Source organism: Panthera pardus, unplaced genomic scaffold (assembly GCF_024362965.1).
Source record: "Panthera pardus isolate Hobbes unplaced genomic scaffold, ASM2436296v1 HiC_scaffold_2, whole genome shotgun sequence".
In the NCBI taxonomy this organism is placed as follows: Eukaryota; Metazoa; Chordata; class Mammalia; order Carnivora; family Felidae; genus Panthera; species Panthera pardus.
Window position 1 is genome coordinate 67,577,869 of NW_026526765.1, and position 23,708 is coordinate 67,601,576.

The 23,708-nt window shown below is 40.3% G+C and overlaps 1 long non-coding RNA gene across 1 annotated transcript in view; it reads left to right on the forward strand.

Annotated features, from left to right (window-relative positions):
* Window positions 1–23,708, forward strand: part of LOC109267605 (uncharacterized) — a 114,808-nt gene that overhangs the window by 65,209 nt on the left and 25,891 nt on the right. The window lies entirely within an intron of this gene.

The window sequence follows — 23,708 nt, forward strand, 5'->3', positions numbered from 1 at the left end:
TCGATTCTATTTCAGGTTAACATTTTGATGTGAGGTTTTAAGCATTTGTAATTCCAAGTTAAGAAACACAGAATGTGGCATTTTTCATTTTTGGTATGAATTTCTCTGTTTATGGATACTGTTTCTATATGCAATATGTATTTTTTTTTAGTATAACCATTTTCCTTCTCACTTTTTTTTTTAGAACCACATCCCTCCCTAAACTACCCTCATCCCTTGCATTAATCCCTAGGCTTCTTGAGGGAGTGAGTCTCCATAGTAATCTATGGATTCTATACCCTATCCAATGTCTTTTTCAGGGATTTTAGAAATGGGAATAAAGCCCATTCTGCCTGTCTCGCTCTGAATTGCTGAGGCTGTAAGATGTGATACTGGGGGTGGTGCTAGTCTCCATATTTCTTACCATGTGGCGTGGTCTCCACAGTCCAACAGAAGATGAAGCACAAGCCCAGAGGAGCAAGAGGAAAGACAACACAAGTCCTTGTTCCAGTTGTTCCCAGGTTCAGTGCCAGATTTCTTTTCTTGAATTGTGTAAGACACTCTGCTATCCTGATTTTCCCCTTTTTGATTCAACTAGTTCAAGTTGGGTTTCTATCACATGCAACCAAGCAATTCCTGACTAATGCAGTCACCCTTACTGCTGCCCTATATGAGCTCTTCAATCAATTCGGTCTCTTCATCCTACTTTCTTTTCTTTTCTTTTTTTCTTTTTAGGATTTTATTCTTAAATAATCTCTGCACCCATTGTGGGGCTTGAACTTATAACCCTGAGATCAAAAGCCACATGCTCTACCAACTGAACCAGCCAGGCACTCCTCTTCAGCCTACTTTCTAAACCTCTTTTGTGTTCCTGCCTCCATACCTCTGCCTTAAGATCATCACCATTCCCTCCCCTTATGGAAGCTCAGTCTTTACCAGCATCCAGCCCAAGTTCCACTTTCCCTGACTACCTGGGCAATCTCTCTATCCTTAGAACTTACATAGCCTTTGTTCTCTATATATGCTCACTGGCACTTTCACTTTCCCCAAACTAGACCACAAAGTCCTTGAGCACTGAGGCAACGTATCCTACCATTGTGTCTCTCCAGAGCCTTAAACAATGTGTTTAGTTTTGATAGGATGATGTTGCCAGCTATTATTTTATAGATAGATGATAATCTTGAACTTATAATTTAAATGGAAGATTAACAAATATAATGAACTCAGTTAGCTGAGTAATTATTTTAGGATTAGGTTAAACTGAATGCCAATAGTTCTTATAGTGATGACTTCTATATAGAGATATTGTTGTATAAGATGTACACACTCTGTTTGGCAAGGAGGATGTGTTTTGAGAAATAGGACCTCTAATAATGCCACACAGGATTGTTAGAGCACAGCTGTCAAGACCATGCATTCCTGGCATCTTATGACAGTAACCTCTTCCATTTTCTTCAAATGACTTGAAGTCATGACATGCTTCTGGCCCAATTTTCTTCTAGGTGTTTTTCAAGCAATAGCAGGTCAATTATCCCAGGCTACAGAGATATTTATGATGCCATTCTAATGTCACTGTATTTCCACAACCCTGGGATCATCTGCTGAGTTTCACCCTATGTTTTCACATCTATTTCTTTGAGGGTGACACCAGCTGCATTACAACTAGTATAATGATAGCATCCAGCATGACATTTTCCTTGCTTTCTTTGGGCCATGTCCAACTCTATCACTTTCAAATGTTATGTTAGCCATTAAGAATAAAAATTCCTGACCAGACCCAAAATAATTGGCAGAAATAAAGACCGAAGAAAGTAGATACCATGCAGAACATGCTTACTGTAGGAGAGCAAGGCAACATACTCAGAGGCAATGGTTTTTGCAGTATGTGTCTCAGCTCTTATTGGCTGAGTGCCTACAAGTATAGCTAACACTCAGAACATGGGGGGAATGTTCAGTAATAGAGAACCGAAATGGATAGTATACATATATTGATACATGTGTATGTAATTTGGGAAAATACTTCAGAAAGAAATCACTTTATAAATTTTAGGGACAGAAAAACAGGGTTAAACCTGGTAACTTAGAAAATGGAGAACTTAAATATAGACATACACTCAAGTTACAAATACGGCTTCTTTGCTAACTACGAATGAAGGATTCAAAACTCAGGACTTTGATATAGATTTGTGAAAAGGAATGGAAGGAGAGAGGTCCTGAAAGGTGAAAAAGTAGATCACAAAAATAACAGACTGTAGGTCATAATACCAAGGCAGTTACAAACCAGAGGTGGGATGACCATTGTTCTAGTTAATGAAGACAACAAGATGGAGAAAGGCCTCTGGATGAGCAGCATAGGAGGAAGTGTCAGAAATGTCTGGGTCTCTGCGTTGGGCATGGACTTGTTGGGATTGCATTCCCAGGCTGCAAGACTCTGAGGAGCAAATAAAATATTCTCTCATGAAAACCCCTGACAAGCCTCCATCCTGGTCAAATGACTCTGGCCATCTGTATTATTCAAAATAGTTTGGGTTAACTCAAAAATACAGAGAAGCAGTTTTTCCTTGAAAAAGCTAATGCCTATAAGCATTACATATGGATAAAAGTTAGCAGGCCATCGTAGGTCCACTGGATTTCATCTTAATAAGAACTTCCAACCTTAATTAAAAAAAAATTTTTTTTTTGCTACTCAGGGCAAATTATAAATTAAGATTTCAGCTTCTGGCACTGCAAGATCAGAAGAAATGCTGAACACTACAGTTTTGAGAAATGAGTACAGTAAAATACAGAGGAAAGAAGTCTCTCGTCCTGTTGTGTTCTTGAGATGACAGCATAATATGGTCACATCCCATTTAATTCCTAGCTAACTCCAAGGCTTCCCTCCCCAGTAGGGCCAGCCTCATGGATCTACAAACCTTGCAGTGGTACATGGCTCTCCTCCCGGAAGGGGCCCTGTGCTTGCTTTAATGTTTTGCTGTTGCTGTTGGGACATGCTTAGCAATTTTACCTTTGAACTTGTGTTTTGTAAATAGAGCCTGAAGGGGCAAGGCGCACACTTGTGAACAGAGGCGCTACTCCAGAGGTATGTACTGGAGGGCACAGATCTTCAGGTGCCAGAGGCTGCAGGCAGCAGTGTATACATGGAGTATCACCCAGCATAGACAGAAAGCCAGGGGTGGTCCAGGATGCCAAGGGGATCCAGAGGAGATGGCTGTGGCTGGACCTGGGTCTAGATTAGTGGTGGCAACAGCAGGGCTGGCAGCCTTGGGAAAGGGGAGGGTGTGGTGGAGGCCAGTACTGGGACCCAGGTTGTGACACTGGCTTGGTGGTTCATCTTGGTAGCTGGGCCCAAGAGCTTCTGCACAAATATTAATTCTCTAGACTGAGCATGGGTATAATAACTCCTGGCACCGGGGTACCTGGGTGGCTCACTTGGTTAAGTGGTTAAGCATTCAGCTTTGGCTCAGGTCGTGATCTCATGGTTCGTGGGTTTGAGCCCCACATCGGGCTCTGTGCTGACAGCTCTGAGCCTGGAGCCTGCTTCAGATTCTGTGTCTCCCTCTCTCTCTGCCCCTCCCCCTCGCCCCACCTGCAATCTGTCTCTCTCTCTCTCTCTCTCTCAAAAATAAATAAAGACATTAAAAAAAAAAGAACCACCGGCACCAAGGAAGTAAACTTTTCCTACAAATAATTACAAAACAAAAGCATATCATGGATATTGCAGTAAAGCATATTAGGGAGTTATTATCACTTTTCAAAGAGTTTAGAATTTCTGGGTTTGAAAACTGCTGCAACAATGTGAAACAAATGTCCACAGGCTTATAAATAGAAATTAAATTAAAAAAATTTTTTTAGTTTATTTATTTTTGAGAGAGAGAGTGGGGGGGGGGAGGTTCAGAGAGAGAGAGAGGGAGAGTGAGAATCTCAAGCAGGCTTCACACTGTCAGTGCAGAACGTGATGTGGGGCTTGAACTCATGATCCACAAGATCATGACCTGAGCCAAAAACAAGAGTCAGATGCTCAATTGACTGAGCCACCCAGGTGCCCCCTAAATAGAAATTAAATTTAAGGATTGTCCCATTAGAAGGAAAAGAACACTATTTTCACATGAGACTTCAGACGAACCAGTTACTAATGAAGATGACAATTGTAAAATTGATTTTTCCTTTTAATTGAAAATACAATAGAGGAGTCTGGGGGAAGATGGCAGAATATGAGGACCCTGGGGTCTCCTTGTTCCACATTTACAATGAGATATCCACATTCAAGTAAAAAAAATGGGGAGAGTGATCAGAAGACTGGTAGAACAAACTCCACAACTAAATATAGAGAAGAAGCTGTATCTGAAAGGCAGGATGGGAGCTGCCTGCAGGAGGGAGGTAGCTGTGTGCATGGAAAGGACAGAGAAACAGGCCCTCACACCAGGGAGCTCACTCGCATAAGGTTAATCCCCATAATTTTTGGTTTCAGAGGGATTGAATTCCATAAGTTTGTAAAACCAGTGAGACTTGGAACCTGGAGCTTTAAAAGTCAGCTGACTCAGCACTAGGTGAGCCAGAAGGGTGAGTGATAACTGAGTCCCGGCCCTTAAAGAGACAGAAGCCTATGCAGAGAGGCAACATAAAAATCACAGTTTACACAGTGCTGGGGGCAAACAGGAGACAGATCTGTTCATACTGATTTTGGAGCATGTTGGGGGACTTTGAAAATGAGGGAGGTAGCAGGCATCATTTTCCTCCCCTGCCCCCCGGCATAAACACAGCGCCCCCTGTGGGAGATAGCGCTGCACAGACACTTGCTATATAACCAGCTAGCAGTGTGCCATGCCCACAAGTTCTCCTGAGGAATCGCCCACTCCAAGGCTGCTAGCCATTCCTGGGCTCAGGAAAATTTTGTTAGCATGCATGCCCCACCCAGCTGCTAGCCACACAGCTGCCACTGCACACCATGCCCAGCTGCATGCCCCCGGCTGCCCCAGCACACAGCCCCCAGCCACTGCAGCACTTCCGGGGATCCAGCATAAGACTAGTGACCCAGCACAAATTTTGCTAACATGCCACCCTGCTTCTGAGTTCCCCAGCAGGTACACCCCCTCAGAGCTGGCCTTCTTGGGTGCCACTAACACTACAAAGAGAAAGCACATTCCACAACAGGCAGAGAGCCAGTGCAGACAACTGCACTGAAAGGAAAAGTGACTCAGACACAACAGCAGGGCATAAGCAATGAACATAAGATACTGTCCTGAAGGGCCACATCCTGGTAAACAGGAGACAGTGCCCTGCAGGACACTGAAGGACCTCTTCTTCATAAAGCCACTACTTTCAAAAGTAGAAGACATAGCTGACTTTCTTAACACACAGAAACAGACAAAAAGAGGCAGACAAAATGAGAAGACAGAGAAATTTATCCCAAATGAAAGAATAGGACAAGGCCACAGCCAGAGATCTAAGAAAAACAGATATAAGTAACATGCCTGATAGAGAATTTATTTATTTATTTATTTATTTATTTATTTATTTATTTATTTATTTATTTTTAAATGTATGAAATTTATTGTCAGATTGGTTTCCATACAACACCCAGTGCTCATCCCAAAAGGTGCCCTTCTCAATACCCATCACCCACCCTCCCCTCCCTCCCACCCCCCATCAACCCTCAGTTTGTTCTCAGTTTTTAAGAGTCTTATGCTTTGGCTCTCTCCCACTCTAACCTCTTTTTTTTTTTTTTTTTTTCCTTCCCCTCCCCCATGGGTTTCTGTTAAGTTTCTCAGGATCCACAAAAGAGTGAAAACATACGGTATCTGTCTTTCTCTGTGTGGCTTATTTCACTTAGCACATAACACTCTCCAGTTCCATCCACGTTGCTACAAAGGGCCATATTTCATTCTTTCTCATTGCCACATAGTACTCCATTGTATATATAAACCACAATTTCTTTATCCATTCATCAGTTGATGGACATTTAGGCTCTTTCCATAATTTGGCTATTGTTGAGAGTGCTGCTATAAGCATTGGGGTACAAGTGCCCCTATGCATCAGTACTCCTGTATCCCTTGGGTAAATTCCTAGCAGTGCTACTGCTGGGTCATAGGGTAGGTCTATTTTTAATTTTTTGAGGAACCCCCACACTGTTTTCCAGAGTGGCTGCACCAGTTTGCATTCCCACCAACAGTGCAAGAGGGTTCCCGTTTCTCCACATCCTCTCCAGCATCTATAGTCTCCTGATTTGTTCATTTTGGCCACTCTGACTGGTGTGAGGTGATATCTGAGTGTGGTTTTGATTTGTATTTCCCTGATGAGGAGCAATGTTGAGCATCTTTTCATGTGCCTGTTGGCCATCCGGATGTCTTCTTTAGACAAGTGTCTATTCATGTTTTCTGCCCATTTCTTCACTGGATTATTACACATGGAAAATCTGATAGACTCCACCAAAAGTCTGCTAGAACTGATACATGAATTCACCAAAGTCGCAGGATACAAAATCAATGTACAGAAATCAGTTGCATTCTTATACACTAATAATGAAGCAACAGAAAGACAAATAAAGAAACTGATCCCATTCACAATTGCACCAAGAAGCATAAAATACCTAGGAATCAATCTAACCAAAGATGTAAAAGATCTGTATGCTGAAAACCATAGAAAGCTTATGAAGGAAATTGAAGAAGATACAAAGAAATGGAAAAACATTCCGTGCTCCTGGGTTGGAAGAATAAATATTGTCAAACGTCAATACTACCCAAAGCTATCTACACATTCAATGCAATCCCAATCAAAATTGCACCAGCATTCTTCTCAAAGCTAGAACAAGCAATCCTAAAATTCATATGGAACCACAAAAGGCCCCGAATAGCCAAAGTAATTTTGAAGAAGACCAAAGCGGGAGGCATCACAATCCCAGACTTTAGCCTCTACTACAAAGCTGTAATCATCAAGACAGCATGGTATTGGCACAAAAACAGACACATAGGCCAATGGAATAGAATAGAAACCCCAGAACTAGACCCACAAACGTATGGCCAACTAATCTTTGACAAAGCAGGAAAGAATATCCAATGGAAAAAAGTCTCTTTAACAAATGGTGCTGGGAGAACTGGACAGCAACATGCAGAAGGTTGAAACTAGACCACTTTCTCACACCATTCACAAAAATAAACTCAAAATGGATAAAGGACCTGAATGTGAGACAGGAAACCATCAAAACCCTAGAGGAGAAAGCAGGAAAAGACCTCTCTGACCTCAGCTGTAGCAATTTCTTACTTGACACATCCCCAAAGGCAAGGGAATTAAAAGCAAAAATGACCTATTGGGACCTCATGAAGATAAAAAGCTTCTGCACAGCAAAGGAAACAACCAACAAAACTAAAAGGCAATCAACGGAATGGGAAAAGATATTTGCAAATGACATATCGGACAAAGGGCTAGTATCCAAAATCTATAAAGAGCTCACCAAACTCCACACCTGAAAAACAAATAATCCAGTGAAGAAATGGGCAGAAAACATGAATGGACACTTGTCTAAAGAAGACATCCGGGTGGCCAACAGGCACATGAAAAGATGCTCAACGTCGCTCCTCATCAGGGAAATACAAATCAAAACCACACTCAGATATCACCTCACACCAGTCAGAGTGGCCAAAATGAACAAATCAGGAGACTATAGATGCTGGAGAGGATGTGGAGAAACGGGAACCCTCTTGCACTGTTGGTGGGAATGCAAACTGGTGCAGCCACTCTGGAAAACAGTGTGGGGGTTCCTCAAAAAATTAAAAATAGACCTACCCTATGACCCAGCAGTAGCACTGCTAGGAATTTACCCAAGGGATACAGGAGTACTGATGCATAGGGGCACTTGTACCCCAATGCTTATAGCAGCACTCTCAACAATAGCCAAATTATGGAAAGAGCCTAAATGTCCATCAACTGATGAATGGATAAAGAAATTGTGGTTTATATATACAATGGAGTACTATGTGGCAATGAGAAAGAATGAAATATGGCCCTTTGTAGCAACGTGGATGGAACTGGAGAGTGTTATGTGCTAAGTGAAATAAGCCACACAGAGAAAGACAGATACCGTATGTTTTCACTCTTTTGTGGATCCTGAGAAACTTAACAGAAACCCATGGGGAAGGAAAAAAAAAAGAGGTTAGAGTGGGAGAGAGGCAAGCATAAGAGACTCTTAAAAACTGAGAACAAACTGAGGGTTGATGGGGGGTGGGAGGGAGGGGAGGGTGGGTGATGGGTATTGAGGAGGGCACCTTTTGGGATGAGCATTGAGTGTTGTATGGAAACCAATTTGACAATAAATTTCATATATTGAAAAAAAAAGAAGATGTGGTATATATACAATGGAATATTAATCAGCCACAAAAAAAAGAATAAAATTTTGACTTTTGCAATGACATAGATGGAGCTAGATAATATAATCCTAAGTGAAATAAGTCAGTCAGAGAAAGACAAATGCCATATGATTTCACTCATATGTGGAATTTAAGAAACAAAAGAAACAAGCAAAGGGAAAGGAGAGAGAGAAACAGCAAAACAGACTCTTAATTTTAGAGAAAAAACTGATGGTTACCAGAGGGGAGGCAGGTAGGGGGATGAGTAAAATAGGTGATGGGGATTGAGGAGTGCACTTGTAGAACTGAGCAACAGGTGATGTATGGAATTGTTGAATCACTATAATGTACACTTGCAACCAGTAAAACACTGTATGTTAACTGGAATTCAAACTAAAACTTAAAAAAGTAATTGGTAAAAAAAAAGAAAAATACAACAATAGAATATATTAGTAGGTGTTTTGAATTATTTACAAATTTATGACACCATTTTTATTTTCTTGTACAATCTCCATTTCAGAAAATGTTAGAGGAAATACTTAAATGCCACTGTACTTATTTACATTTATAATTAAATTCAAATGCATGAAACTGATTTTATGGGGAATTATTCTTTTAAAAATTTTTCTGCAAGAACCATTGGCTCCTGATCTACTAAAATTAATAAAATATTATTTATTGTATTATAAAATTAAGGACCAAAATATTTTCTATAATTTGTCCATTTATTTTGCTACTTATGCATTGCTATTTTCCCTATTACATTTAATAGGTAAAAAGATATTTTTAAAGGAAAAAGGTTTATATTTTAGTAACTTTAACTGTACTTTCCTCTTCTTTTTGAACAAGAGAACTTGCATTCTTTTTCTAAGTTTATGTATTTTGAGAGAGAGGGAGAACACAAGAGAGAGGGAGCAGGGGAGGGGCAGAGGGAGAGAGGGAGAGAGAATCCCAAGCAGGCTCCACCCTGTCAGCATGGAGGCTTGATCTCACCAAGTGTGAGATCCTGACCTGAGCTGAAATCAAAAGTCTGACATTTCACCAACTGAGCCACCCAGGTGCTCTTGGACCTTGCATTGTTATTTTACACTCTGCCCCGCAAATTTTGTAGTCAGACCTGCTCCCTTGAGCGGTGACCCCTCCATGAACACACTCAATATCTCCTGCCTTTAGGACAGTATTTGCCTTGAACACAAAGAATTGAAGAAACTTAGGGAGCTTGACTCTCTTAAGTGTCAGTATTAGGTCTCCTTGATGATAGTCTCTTTTTGATAATGACTTCTACTTTGTTTTCAACATCATCTTCTCTATACCTTGGTTTTTGTGCCTGGATTTCTGCTCTTCTTTCCAGCTTCATTCCTAACCACTTTCTTACCCCTACCCCTTCACAACAAAGGAGAGACTATTGAGACACCCTCAGTTGTTGGTACATGAAATGAGGCAGTTTGGAGAGGCTCAGTGTTGAACCAGAACCATCTATTTGAGTGGAACAGGTTCTGAAAGAGTTGACTATTTTGCTATAGAAATCTCAGAAAGACATGCCTTTGTATTCAGATGTATGATCCCTGGTTGTCTCCATCCCTATTTTCCCATTCTTCATCAGAATAGACATTTGAGCAGGGCATATGGCTGCTGAGGAAAAAACTACATTTCCCAGCCCCCTTTGTAGCTAAGTGTGTCTCTAGGACTCAGCCTGATCAATGGGATGTATGCTCAGACTCTAGCAGCATTAGATGAATTTAGCAGCACTAGATAGCAGGTACATGCTTTTTTCCCCTTCTTCCAGGATTCTGCCTGAAAAATGAATATGATGTCTGGAAATCCAGCTTAGCAGAAGGACAAAGGGATGGTGGAACATAAAGTTAGAGCAAGTTTTTGTGATTCAGAAAAAAGCACCCGTTCTGTAAATCCTTTATTACCAGATGCAGAAAAACTTCCATAATAAATTCAGTCTGTTCTAGGAGAATGGCATTGTTTTAGGACTGTGGAGTACACATTCTGCACAACAAAACACAACTTGTCTATAAGGAGTCTGGGCCCCTGAGGACCTCATGGAACAAGGTTTCAGTACCTCCCATAGTTACTTAAATCTGGACTTTTATATATGAGAGAATAAACTTTCTTATTCAAGCTATTCAAGGTTATTTGGGGTTATTTGAAGCCAAATCTAATCCTGATATGATGACCTATATTGCTTATCACCATTTTAATGTGCTCTAGTATAGTTGCTTCTCAAATCTTTTTTTTTAATGTTTATTTATTTTTTGGAGGGGGGAGGGCAAAAAGAGGGGGACAGAGGATCCCAAGTGGGTTCCACACTGACAGCAGTGAGCCCGATGTGGGGCTCTAACTTACAAACCAAGAGATCGTGACCTGAGCAGAATGCTTAACAGACTGAGCCACCCAGGTGCCCTGCTTCTCAAATCTTAATGTTCATATAAATCACCTGGATATCTTGTTATAGGGCAGGTTCTGATTCAGCAGGTCTGAGGTGGGGCATTTCTAACTAGCTCCACACAGATCACCATTTGAACAGATCACCATTTGAACAGCAGGTTTTTTATGAAACCATACATACTGCTATCTCTTCTTGAGTTAGGAAGAGAGAGACATCTTGTTGTTGTTGCTGTTTTGTTTTTTAGTTTCCATTTTTAGAGCAAGAGAGTGGGGGAGACCGGCAGAGAGAGAAAATGCAAGCAGTCTCAATGCCCAACATAGATCCCAGTGCGGGGAGCCCAAGGCAGGGCTCCATCCCATGACTTTGGGATCATGACTTGAGCCAAAATCAAGAGTCAGATGCTCAACGGACTGAGCCACTTAGACACCCCAGAAGAGAGACTTCTTTTAACTTTACCAGCCATTGTTGTAAAGAGGTAGATCATTATTTTTGAGGTCTGATGAGAAAAATACCACATTATACATTTCTACAATTTAGAATCCTTTTAAGATGGTTTCTCACAGTGTAACCTGTTGACCACTTGTGTAAAGAAATTGGTTAGAGAAAAACCTTTCTAGGGGGAGGGAGTTTGTTAAAAATAGTGTTGTCCTCTCAAGGCAGTTATTAAATCAGAAAACCTGAGTATGGGATCTCAAAATCCATGACTTTAACCAGCTGCCCAGGTGATTCAGATGCACTGTAAATTTGAGAACTCCTGCCTCAAGAGAAAGGAAAGGCAGGCAAATGAAACTATAAGGGCTTTGGCCAGCAAGACTTCTAAACATATCCACTGCCTCGAAGAAATGCATGATGACTTGGTGAGAATGGGAAATAAATGCAGACTAGAGCCTGGAAGTCCCTAGGAGCTGGAGAGAATAAGCATGTCCATGGACTGTTGATACAAAGCCAGAACAGGTAAACCCTGAAGGGATGTTGACTAAATGTCGGTCACTAGTATTGGGAGCTAAAACACTCACACTGAAGCCATCGTTTTGATGCTGATGTAAGAAGAGGAGACCCACCTATAGGCAGCAGGTAAGTTTATTTTACTTGATGTCTTGGGAACACAAAATAAATTCAAATAAAAAAACAAATTTAGAACGACAAATTTCAGTTCCAAGGACCAGATTTTTTTTTTTTTTTTTTTTTAATTTGAGAGAGCGAGCAAGTGAGTGTGAGCTGGGGAAAGGGGCAGAGGGAGAGAGAGAGAAAAAAATCTTAGCATAGAGCCTAACTCAGGGCTCAATCCCACATTCCTGGGATCCTGACCTGAGCAGAAATCAAGAGTCAGATGCTCAACCGACTGAGCCACCCAAGGCGTCCCAGGACCAAATTTCTTTTACAATTTATCGTTAGCCTTTGGCTTATTAAAATTGAAAAATTACTCCTGGAAAATGCCTAACAAATCTACATTTTGTGCAACTTAGAAAAAAGATCTTGCAGAGCAGGTTTAGGAAGAGGAAGTATTTTGAAGCCTTTATAAAGCATAAAATGGAAAGAGAATTTCCCCTTTAACTCTATTATTACTAGGTTTTGTACCAAATGAGTGTGGAGGTGCAATTTATCTCTAATAAAACTTTGTTCAGAGACAGTCAGAACTTTGCTTCATCATTCTTGAGGATGGAACAACTCTCCTTCACTAATGCCCCCACCCACCCATTCCTCACTATCAACAATTTTACCTAGTGACCCACAGCCCTCCAAATCATAGAATCTGAGATCAAAACACCTACCATTCTGATCAACTCTCCAGGATTTGAATCTAACCTACAGCCTGTATAAAAATGGCCCAGGCTAGTAATGGAGACTTTCTTTTCTCCCATGCAGTTTTCACTTTAAGGAGGAAAATCCAAATTTATCTCCTCATATATTTTACCCCTTGTATGTCGAACTTTTGAGGGCTGCTTCTACATGACACCTCTTTAAATATTTAAAGAGAACAATCAATCTACCTTCTTTCTTCAGGCTAAATATCACCAGTTTTTTTTTTTTTTTCCATTTAGGTTGTAGAGGACAGAGGAACATTTATCTCCTTTATTATAGCTACTGTATGTCTATTAATACAACTCAAGGTCGTATTAGTTTCTTTTTTGGAGGGAGAGTCACATGTTGACTTATATTAAGCTTGCAATTGAATAAAATATTCATGCCTTTTCCACAAATGGTTCTGGGATATCACTGTCTCTCTGTCTTGTTGTTTTGCAGTTTGGTTTTTGAGTTGGTTGAATTTCGTCCCTTTTTGTACCATTCAGTATTCTGGGATCCTAGCTTTTCGTCTGTTTCTTCCTGTCACTGCATTTGCTTTTTCTCTCAGCATCATGATCTGCAAATATGATGACCATGAGTTTGATATTTTTACCCATGTTGTTGCATAGGCAACATTCTGTACTCCATCACTGGAAATCTCTTTTTAGGCTGGCAATCACCCAGTAATCAGTACTTGAGGGTCACTTTTCTAGTTATAGATTCTTCTACATGTCCTAGTATCTGGTTCACATCTTTGTAACTTGACTGCAAAGATCTTCTGGGAGATTTTGCTTAATTCCTTTATACTATCTGGATGCACTGTAACTATAACATTTCCCTAAGTCAGTCCTTTAACTCTATTAAAAAAAACAACAACAGGGGCGCCTGGGTGGCTCAGTCGGTTAGGCTACTGACTTCAGCTCAGGTCACGATCTCACGGTTCTTGAGTTCAAGCTCTGCATTGGGCTCTGTGCTGACAGCTCAGAGCCTGGAGCCTGCTTTGGATTCTGTGTCTCCCTCTTTCTCTGCCCCTCCCCTGCTATCTCTCTCTCTCTCTCTCTCTCTCTCTCTCTCCTCTCTCTCTCTCTCTCTCTCAAAAATAAATAAATATTAAAACAATAAGTAAATCCAATCTATTTTATATCAAAGTCTTTACTTATCCACCTGGGCTGGGACAGTGAGTTGATGGTAGTGAGCAGATTGTGAAGGGCCTTGAAAATCATGATAAGGGGTGATGACTGTTTTGCAAACCGTAGGGGATTCCTGCAGGGGAGCAAAGGAGCAACATAATTACATGTAAGTGTAATGTATCCAGATGGACGGCAGCTGCCCAGGTGCCTGGAGAAGCTGACATCCAGAGGTCTGAGAAACTGAGGGTATATCAGAATAGGGCTAGCATGTGCCTAATATATCAAAGAGGGATGAAGCCAAGGCCATTGGTTTTTGGTCAGGGCACATTTTCCTAACTGAAATGATGTTCTTGAGACATTGCTGAAGCTTTTTCAAAATCAGAGAGGTTGTAAGTCTACTTGCTTATGTTGAGCCACAATCTTACTCCTAGCTACTGCCTCCTATTTGTTCTGCTTCTCTCTTTATGAGCAACTTTGAAAGTTTATTCCTCTTTCTGTATAAGAACTTAAATATTTTAAAACCATGCCCATTTCCTTTTACTCAGGCCAAACATTTCCAATTTCTGTACTAGAAATGTTACTGACTTAGCATTATCTGAAATAAGGGAGTTAGTCTCTTATGCAATATACCTTATTAGAAAAATGTAAACGTAAATTCAATTTTCATATTTTATTTTAATCTTATTTTTGAGCCAGTAAGTTTCAATATGTGAAAAAAATTCCCCTGAAGTATCTTTAAGATTTAAAAAACCCATATTTTTAAAAAGATGTGAACAATACCTCCCTAATTTTCCTTGCTTCCAACCAAGATTTTCATGAAATAAAATCTCCACTAAATAGACTTTTTGGAAAATGGAAAAATTATGATTAATTGAAATTTTTTGCCTGAAAAATGTTTTTTTCATTGTTTTGGCCTTTAATGTTGAAAACAATTTCCTGACATATATATGCTATGAAGATATCCTAGAAAGAGCATAGTTAAGTTCTTTCCAGTTCATGAATTTTGTAGTAGGTTCTGCTATTGTCCCACTTATTCATGGTAGAAGCAGTTAAAAAACAATCTGTTTTTTTCAGACTATTGTTTACCAAAATAGCAAGAGTCAACCAGGAGGCAAGTAGAAACAGGTGAAGGAGATAAAAGGGAGAAAGATCTCTTGATGTCTTGGCTGGAGTAAAGGAGCTAAAGGGATTTAAAGTAAGATTACAAAAGGGACAAAATAGCAGCCATTGATGGATAATGAGTTTAGTGTCAGGATGAGGACTTTAGCTTTGACATCATAGACAAAATAGAAGCCACTGCAGTTCTTAAGGTGAGAGGGAATTAATTACAATGTCAGGAAAAACAACTGGTCGGCTCTGTGCCCATGAACCAAGTGAGCCAGATCACCTGGGAGCCTGCAGTAAACTGGAAGTGAGATGTTAAAGCATGCATTTTGATGGCGGTGAAGATAATGACAGAAAGGAGTTGTAGAATTTGTTGGACAAAGGAGAGAAGTCATTCTGTATATGTTAATGGTGCATTATGGGCTGGTGCCTCAGAGTTGTTCTTCATCTATCGACACCAGATCAGGGGTTCTCGACCTGGCCCTCTTGGCATTTGGGGTTAGGTAATTCATTATGGTAGAGGGCTGTCCTGTGCCTTGTAGGATGTTTAGCAGCAGCCTTGGCCTCTACCCACTAGAAGACAATAGTACTCTGTACCCCTCAGTTGTAACAAACAAAAAAGTCTGCAGATATTGCCAAATGCCCCCTGGGGTGCGGGGGCAAAATCAACCTAGCTGAGAACCAACCTGCCTTAGACCCTTCATTTGGCACAACCTTAGACCCTTCATTTGGCACAACCACCCTGCCATGTCCAGCCCCTGGAGAAGCTGTGCTGATAGTCAACATTTTTTTCTGCTGATTAAACTACTACCTCTGACTGTCAAAAGAGAAGGAAAAAAGGTTGGAAAATGGAGAAAGGACCGCACATGCTTTACGGTTTTATTATTTTGTAAAAATAGTAAACGTCTTATGAACTAAAGTAGGATTTACTTTATTGCAGTTAGAAGGCTTTTCTTGCCCTCGTTTTCTGTTTAATTCCTTCCTTTAGCCCATATTTTCTGCTTAATTATTCTTCTCTCATTTCTTGAATTTTGCCTTTTTACTCTGCTTTGATGTTTTTCCAATTTTCTGAAATCTCTGTATTTTATTTTGTGACTACAAATCATTTTCAGAAGCACAAGAAGTATTAATGAAGAACATCAAACAATCTTATTAGTACTATATCACTTTTAGTAGCTTAACTCCACATTAAAAAAAGTATCACAATTTCGAATTCAATACCAATCATTTCAAGTATTTATAACCTCATTTAAAAAACTAAGTGTAGATTAAAAACAAAATTGATTACAAAGTGGTGAGTTGAAGCCATTATCTTTTATGTGTTTTTTATTTTAATCAATAGGTATCATTTTCCAGGGAATTATAATTTTCGGTGTTTTACCATCTGTATTAATCTCTTGCTTATGGCTGATTTCTTTTTTCTTTTTTTTAAATAATTTAACTTTATTTTTTATCTTTTAAAATAAATTAATTAGTATATAGTGAAGCAATGATTTCAGGAGTAGATTCCTTAATGCCCCTTACCCATTTAGCCCATCCCCCCTCCCACAACCCCTCCAGCAACCCTCAGTTCTCCATATTTATGAGTCTCTTTTGTTTTGTCCCCCTCCCTGTTTTTATATTATTTTTGTTTCCCTTCCCTTATGTTTATCTGTTTTGTCTTTTAAAGTCCTCATATGAGTGAAGTCATATGATATTTGTCTTTCTCTGACTAATTTGCTAATTTTGCTTAGCATAAGCAGTTCCATCCATGTAGTTGCAAATGGCAAGATTTCATTCTTTTTCATTGCCAAGTAGTACTCCATTGTATATATATACCACTTCTTCTTTATCCATTAATCTATCAATGGACATTTGGGCTCTTTCCATACACTGGCTATTGTTGATAGTGCTGCCATAAACATGGGGGTGCATGTGCCCCTTTGAAACAGCACACTTGTATCCCTTGGATAAATGCCTAGTAGTGCAATTGCTGGGTCGTAGGATAGTTCTATTTTTAGTTTTTTGAGAAACCTCCATACTGTTTTCCAGAGTGGCTGCACCAGCTTGCATTCCCACCAGCAGTGCAAAAGAGATCCTCTTTCTCTGCATCCTCGCCAACATCTGTTGTTGCCTGAGTTGTTCATGTTAGCCATTCTGACAGGTGTAAGGTGGTATCTAATTGTGGTTTTGATTTGTATTTCCCTGATGATGAGTGGTGTTGAGCATATTTTCATGTGTCAGTTGGCCATCTGGATGTCTTCTTTGAAGAAGTGTCTATTCATGTCTTTTGCCCCTGGACTTTGCCCGTGGAAAATAAATTCACTGGATTATTTGTTTTTTGGCTGTTGAGTTTGATAAGTTCTTTGTAGATTTTGGATACTACTCCTTAATCTGATATGTCATTTGCAAATATCTTCTCCCATTCTGTTGGTTGCCTTTTAGTTTTGTTGATTGTTTCCTTCGCTGTGCAGAAGCTTTTTATTTTGATGAGGTCCCAGTAGTTCATTTTTGCTTTTGTTTCCCTTGCCTCCGGCAACGTGTTGAGTGAGAAGTTGCTGTGGCCAAGATCAAAGAGGTTTTTGCCTGCTTTCTCCTCGAGGATTTGGATGGCTTCCTGTCTTACATTGAGGTCTTTCATCCACTTTGAGTTTATTTTTGTGTATGGTGTAAGAAAGTGGTCCAGGTTCATTCTTCTGCATGTCACTGTCCAGTTTTCCCAGCACCACTTGCTGAAGAGACTGTCTTTATTCCATTGGATATTCTTTCCTGCTTTGTCAAAGATTAGTTGCCCATACATTTGTGGATCCATTTCTGGATTCTCTATTCCATTGATCTGAGTGTCTGTTCTTGTGCCAGTCCCATACTGTCTTGATGATTACAGCTTTGTGGTATAGCTTGAAGTCTGGGATTGTGGTGCCTCCTGCTTTGGTTTTCTTTTTCAAGATTGCTTTGGCTATTAGGGGTCTTTTCTGGTTCCATACAAATTTTAGGATTATTTGTTCTAGCTCTGTGAAGAGCTCATGGCTGATTTCTTAAAAATAAATTCCTTCTGTAGTGGAATTAGCATTAATTCCATGCTCTTCACAACTCAGTTTTCAATGATCCTCATTTCTTTGTGGTATGCTTTTTCCCCAAGAGATGTAAATCTTCAATATTTTTTTGCTCTTTGAGGGACAAAGGTTTGCTAGAGTGTAACGTGACTTCCCCACTACAGCATTTCCAGGTGTGGCCATTGACCATTATCATGGGGGTTGGGGGTGGGGGGGTGTTTTGGAGAGATCATCCACAACCTGGTTGGGACCTATTAGCCTGGGAACTCTAACCTGTACTCCCATTTCCTCAACTGCCCATCCTCTGCATTTCCGGAACCCTGATTTTTTTCCCCCCCAAGAGTACCTAGTCCTACTTAGGAGATCTATCAACCAATTGTAATGTTTGCAACTTACTTGGATCTCAAGTCAAATAAACTTTTTAAACACACACATACATCCATGAGATAATTGGGGATATTGAATACTGCCAGGATATTTGTTGATGTTAGAGGCTGTTCTTGTTTTGTTTTAAAGGAGATAGAATTTTATTGAAAACACTGCAAGGGAGAAGTGGGCAGGACAGCAAAGGAGAGACTACCAGGAGGCAGTGGTGGAAGGCTATAGTTAAGGCGGGAAATGTGGAGGTATGGGAACTCCTTTTTTGGTACCTATGGTGGGTTGTAAGTAGCCCATTGGTCAGCTAGGGCTTATGGATATTCTTGAAGTGGGCCACCTAATGAGCCTGTTTGCATTCAGCCTGGTGGTCACTGTGGGCCCTTTTACCCTACTCAGGTTTCCATTGCTCAAGTCTGTTGACTAAAAGTGGCCTCTACATTCCCCCCTGACAGATCAACAATGACAAATCTTTGGCATTTGGGCAGAGGTCTCATCTTAGGAGCTGCTTCCTGCTGGACGGCAGGCGGGCAACTTGGGCAGTGTGATGCACTGTCCATCAGCTATAGACTGGAGCATGGTATTCTATCAGTGCCGGTAGGCAATTTGAAATTACCTGGTAGCCAGGTGCATGGAATTTGGTGGGGGTGGGGGTGGGGGGGGGAGCGGTTCTCTGATGGTATGGACTGGAATCCTTGTGAAATCATCATTTGTATATGGAATTGTTGGATTCACTCATATGCATAGGAACATATTTTGCCTGTCGATGAAGATGGCAGCTAAATCCATGGGAACAAAGGAAAAATTGCGGGACTTGAAAGAAGCCAGGCGGCTAAGAGTTGGCCAGCATTAGGAAAAGATCCCAACCAAGTCCATAGTGTGTGCAGATTTGCCCTGGACGAGAGGCTGCTGCCAATTGAGCTATATGTTGGGAACAGAGGCCTTGGGAGGATGGAGTGGGAGAGGAGAGAAGAGGAGAGGAGAGGGGAGGGGTCCTTTGCCCTCATAGGCCTGCATAGTCCAACCTGTTCCTCTCAGACCTTCAGACACTGGGGAGCTGCCCTGGCCTGAGACCTTCAGTTGTCTGAGGAATACTAGGGTTACACTGCTGAAGGCTGAAAAGAAAGGAGAAGGAGGGAAGAATACCTTTGAAGGGCAAAGGGGAGAAATCCCTCACTCTTTAGGGCAAGAGCTATCCAGTGGGTTCCCCCTGGGGCTTTGGATCCTCTTTGAGGCGTAATCTCTGCAGGAGGTAGTCAGTTCCCCAAGGAGGAGTCGGTCTACCAAGGGAGAGTCCTGAGAAATTCCTGGAGAATCTGGGGAGAGTCCTGTCCAGGCAGGCAAAGGCTGCCCATGCGGTGTTAACCAAAAGTAGTGCGACCTCATCAGGTGGAGGCCAGCAGCACAGGCAGTGAAGGAACTCCCCAAGGAAGAACAAAGGAGATGGAAGTTTATTGAATACACTGAAAGGGGGAGTGGGCAGGACAGTAAAGTAGAGACTGTTGTTTTTTTGAGATGTGACAACTGCATCACGGTTTTAGTGTTTAGGAATCTTTATCTTTTAAGGATATGTTACTGATATATTTATAAATGGCGTAGCATGACAGCTAGATTTACTTCAAAACAATGCAGGGGTGGGGATGGGGAAATGAATGATGTAGATGAAAGGAGATGGACCGTGAGTTAATTGCAGAGCTGGAAGGTGGGTACATGGGATAGGGTTTATTTTCTCTCTTCTTATGTCTATGTTTAAAATTTCATTTTCCACAAAAAATACACACCATTGTATTTAATGACAGGAAAAGTTAAGGGAAAGAAACACAGGATGCAACCACCTCCTGGTGGCTAGGTACTTAGGGAAGTGACTTCTTTCCAGCCTGTGGGGATAATCTTGATTGGCTTAAGACAAGTTTTATTTCCCTTTCCAGTGATTGACTTAGGCACAGTATGTGATGTAGTTGTTACCTGTGGGGTAAGAGAAAGTTTGTTGGAGGCTTTAGGGAAAGTTTTTCTTACACCGAGGAGAGAAACATTAGCCGAGATCCCTCTTCGTCCTTTGGCTGTGGTTGTGAATGGGCATGATGTCTGGAGCTTTTTATGGCTGTTTTGTGACTCTGAGGGGTCTAGCCTGAGAACAAAATGAGAGAGACACTGAGGATGGCAGAGCAGAAAATGGAAATTTCCCAGATCCTTGATGACCTTGTTGAGCTACTGAAACAAACAATACTGGATTGTCCTTCTGTCTAGATTTATTACGTAGAATAGTAAATGTTCTTATTTTTCTTATTGTTTAAACTATTTTAAGTTAGAGTTCGATTTCTTTCCTTCAGAAAGCATTCTAAGTAGACTATGTGCACACTCTGTAACACAGAAATTTTACTCTTTAGGTATATACCCTAAAGAAACTCTTGTACATGTAAGCCTCTTGGAGACATGTTCAAGTTGTCTATTGGCAGTTGAATGGATTAATGAAATCTGATATATTCACGTAGTGGAATATGATACAGCAATAGAATGAGCAAACTGCAGCTCTGCACATCAACCTAGCTAAATCTCACAAATGTGTATTGATTTTTTTTTGTTTTTTATTTTAATGTTTATTTTTGAGAGAGAGAGGGAGAGAGAGAAAGAGAGAGAGAGAGAGAGAGAGAGAGAGAGAGAGAGAGAGAAGCAGCACAAGTTGGGAAGGGGCAGAGAGAGAGGGAGACACGGAATGAGCTGTCAGCACAGAGCCCGACATGGGGCACCAACTCATAAGCTGTGAGATGATGACCTGAGTGGAAGTCAGATGCTTAACTGACTGAGCCACCCAGATACCCCTCACAAATGTATATTGAATGAAAAATGTTGGACAAGAAAGTTTATGTGTAATGGTGTGATTACATTAAATGAACAAAATTAAAAATACATTGTTTGGAAATACATATATATCTAAGTAGTAAGGGTATAAAGTAAAGTAAGTGAGCAGTTACCCCTGAGAGAGTGTTTTCCTTTAGAGAAGGTTGTTAGTGCAATCTGGGGGAGCATGTAGGATGTTTACAAGGTACTGGCAGTGTTATTATTCTTTACCTGCATGGTGGTTTCATAAGTGTTGCTTTGTTATCTTAAAAAATGCACATCTGTTTAATTTGCTCTTGTGTACGCATTGATGATATTGCAATAGATTTTTTTTTAAGTCTTAGCCAATACAAATAGTGTTGTGTATTAGAAATGAACTGGATATGGATTTAAAAAAATGTAAATGAAGATTGCTACTTAAATTAATCTTGCTTTGAGCATTTCATTATCATTATTATAAACTGAGCTTTTGTTTCTGTAAATGGAAGAGCTGAGATAATGGAATCACTTCTGAACATTTTCTGTTTTTCCCATCAGATAGCACCTCATTCTGCCTTTCCTTCTCTTTTTCAAGCTTACTGGCTATTGGCCTGGAGTACAAACCACGTGAAACTTGTGAATTTGAGCCTGGTGTCATAGAAACTTCTGTAGTAAATACAGCTATAAGAACAGCAGGGCCTATTTGAAAGCCCCAAAATAACATCATTAGGCAGGGCCTCAGGGAAGAAGTTCAGTCTCCTTGAGTTGACTGCCTTCAATTCTCAAATTGCCCTCTCATTCTGAACTAGGTTTTGATCCATTTTAAAATCTCTTGTTCTTGGTGGAATGATATTTTGGTCCCAGGCTTGTAGCTTATGCTTCAGAGAGTCTCTCTGAGACGTTGTCACTCTGAGAGATTCATTGAGTATTTAGGGAAACATCTATTCAAGAACAAAGGAAAAAGTACTTGACCATTACTTCTGTGATACTGATTTTTTTTTTTCCTCTTGTAGATTAGTGGAGTTTACAGTTGGAGAAAGTCAGAAATGTTCTGACTACGTCAGTTTTATTACACAGATTACTTTTCTTTGGCTCACCTACTTATACATATTGTCATTTTTTCTTTTTTTAATGATAGAAGTTTAGAATAATCTCTTAGGTAAAGACAGTGAATGAAGGGGTTTTCCCAGGCAAAATAAAGTGTAGGAAAAGGACTGTAAGTGGTTTAAAAACAAGTTTTGGTAATCATTGGTCAACACTGGGCCAAAAGAGTCATGGTTTGGGGATAAAAGCACTGAGCTACTGAGACAACCTGAGCTTTATCCTTATGGAGACAATGTGGTGTGAATTGTGCCACCTTAGTGAGAAGTTGACTCTACACTTGACAGGAGCCCTAAATTAAAGAAGCAGGGCCTTCCATTTCTAGAGGACTATCTCAGTTTCCCTCCCCTTTTTCCTTAGGATTTTAACTAAGTGCTCACAGAAACTCAAACTCCTGCTAGAATTCTACATGCTTTCAAAATCCATGTAGAATGAAAACAAAGACATGAGCTCTCCTGTTCATCAATTCCTCACCACTTTATTTACGAAAAAAACTTTTTTTTTTTTTTTTTTAGTTTACTTACTTTGAGTGAGAGAGAGAGCTCACACGTGCATGAGCAGTGGAGGGGCAGAGAGAGAGAGGGAGAGAGAATCCCAGGCAGGCTCCATGCTGTCAGCACAAGCCTGATATGGGGCTCCATCCCACGAACTGCTATATCATGGCCTGAACCAAAACCAAGAGTCAGATGCTTAACTGACTGAGCCACTCAGGTGCCCTTACCACTTTAAATCATCATTTGGCACGTTTATATTTTTGCTTAGTCCCTAAAAAGCGTTCAAATTTGGGACTTCTAGTTGATGGAATCAGGAGAGATTAGGGAATTAGCAGTACCTGATGCTTCCTGAAGTGCAGGATTTGCAACCAGAAGAAATTATACAGGAAATACAGGGCTACTTGAAAATCCTAAGTGTAGAGTAAATAAAACAAGTACTTATTACTGTAGAAATATGATAGAATTGGTCATCTTAAAATCTCCTATAAACCCTTTATATTAAGCGAACAGAAAATGTTATAGGTAAATTTAGAGTATTTTGAGCATGGTTTGCCAGGTAAGGCAAACTTCAGATGTTATTTCAAATGTTATCTCATTCTACTGTTAGGTTAGGAAAGCTTTTCTAAGTGGAACATAGTATTTATTGCTTTATCAGTAGAAATACTGATAAAAATACAGTAGTTAGTTCCTGATTATTAACGTTTGTTGTCCTTTTCAAACTTAGATTCAGTGGACCCTGGTTGCTGACGGATGAAGTGTACTCTTCTTGAGTGGGAATAATTTCTATTGTCTTTAAAGATCATCTATGAGAAGCAAAATGGTATAGGTAGTGCGGCGCTGGGCTGAGAGCCAGGTGGCCTTGGTTCTGGCCTAACTACCTGTGTGACTATAGAACAGGCACATACCCTGTTGGGTCTGTTGTTCACCTGCAAAGTGAGAAAGATTGAAACAAAGTATCTCAAGGTTTATAATTGGAAGTTCACAGCAACATGTCAATGGTCAGAAATCTAAAATATGACCCCAAAATATGAGGACTTGTGCCATACAAATGCTTACTGTCAACATGTTAGGACTCAATAAACGTAAAAAAATAAGTCAAAATAATCTCCAATGATATTATCAGTTGATTTTTAAAAATCACTTTATATTCTTTA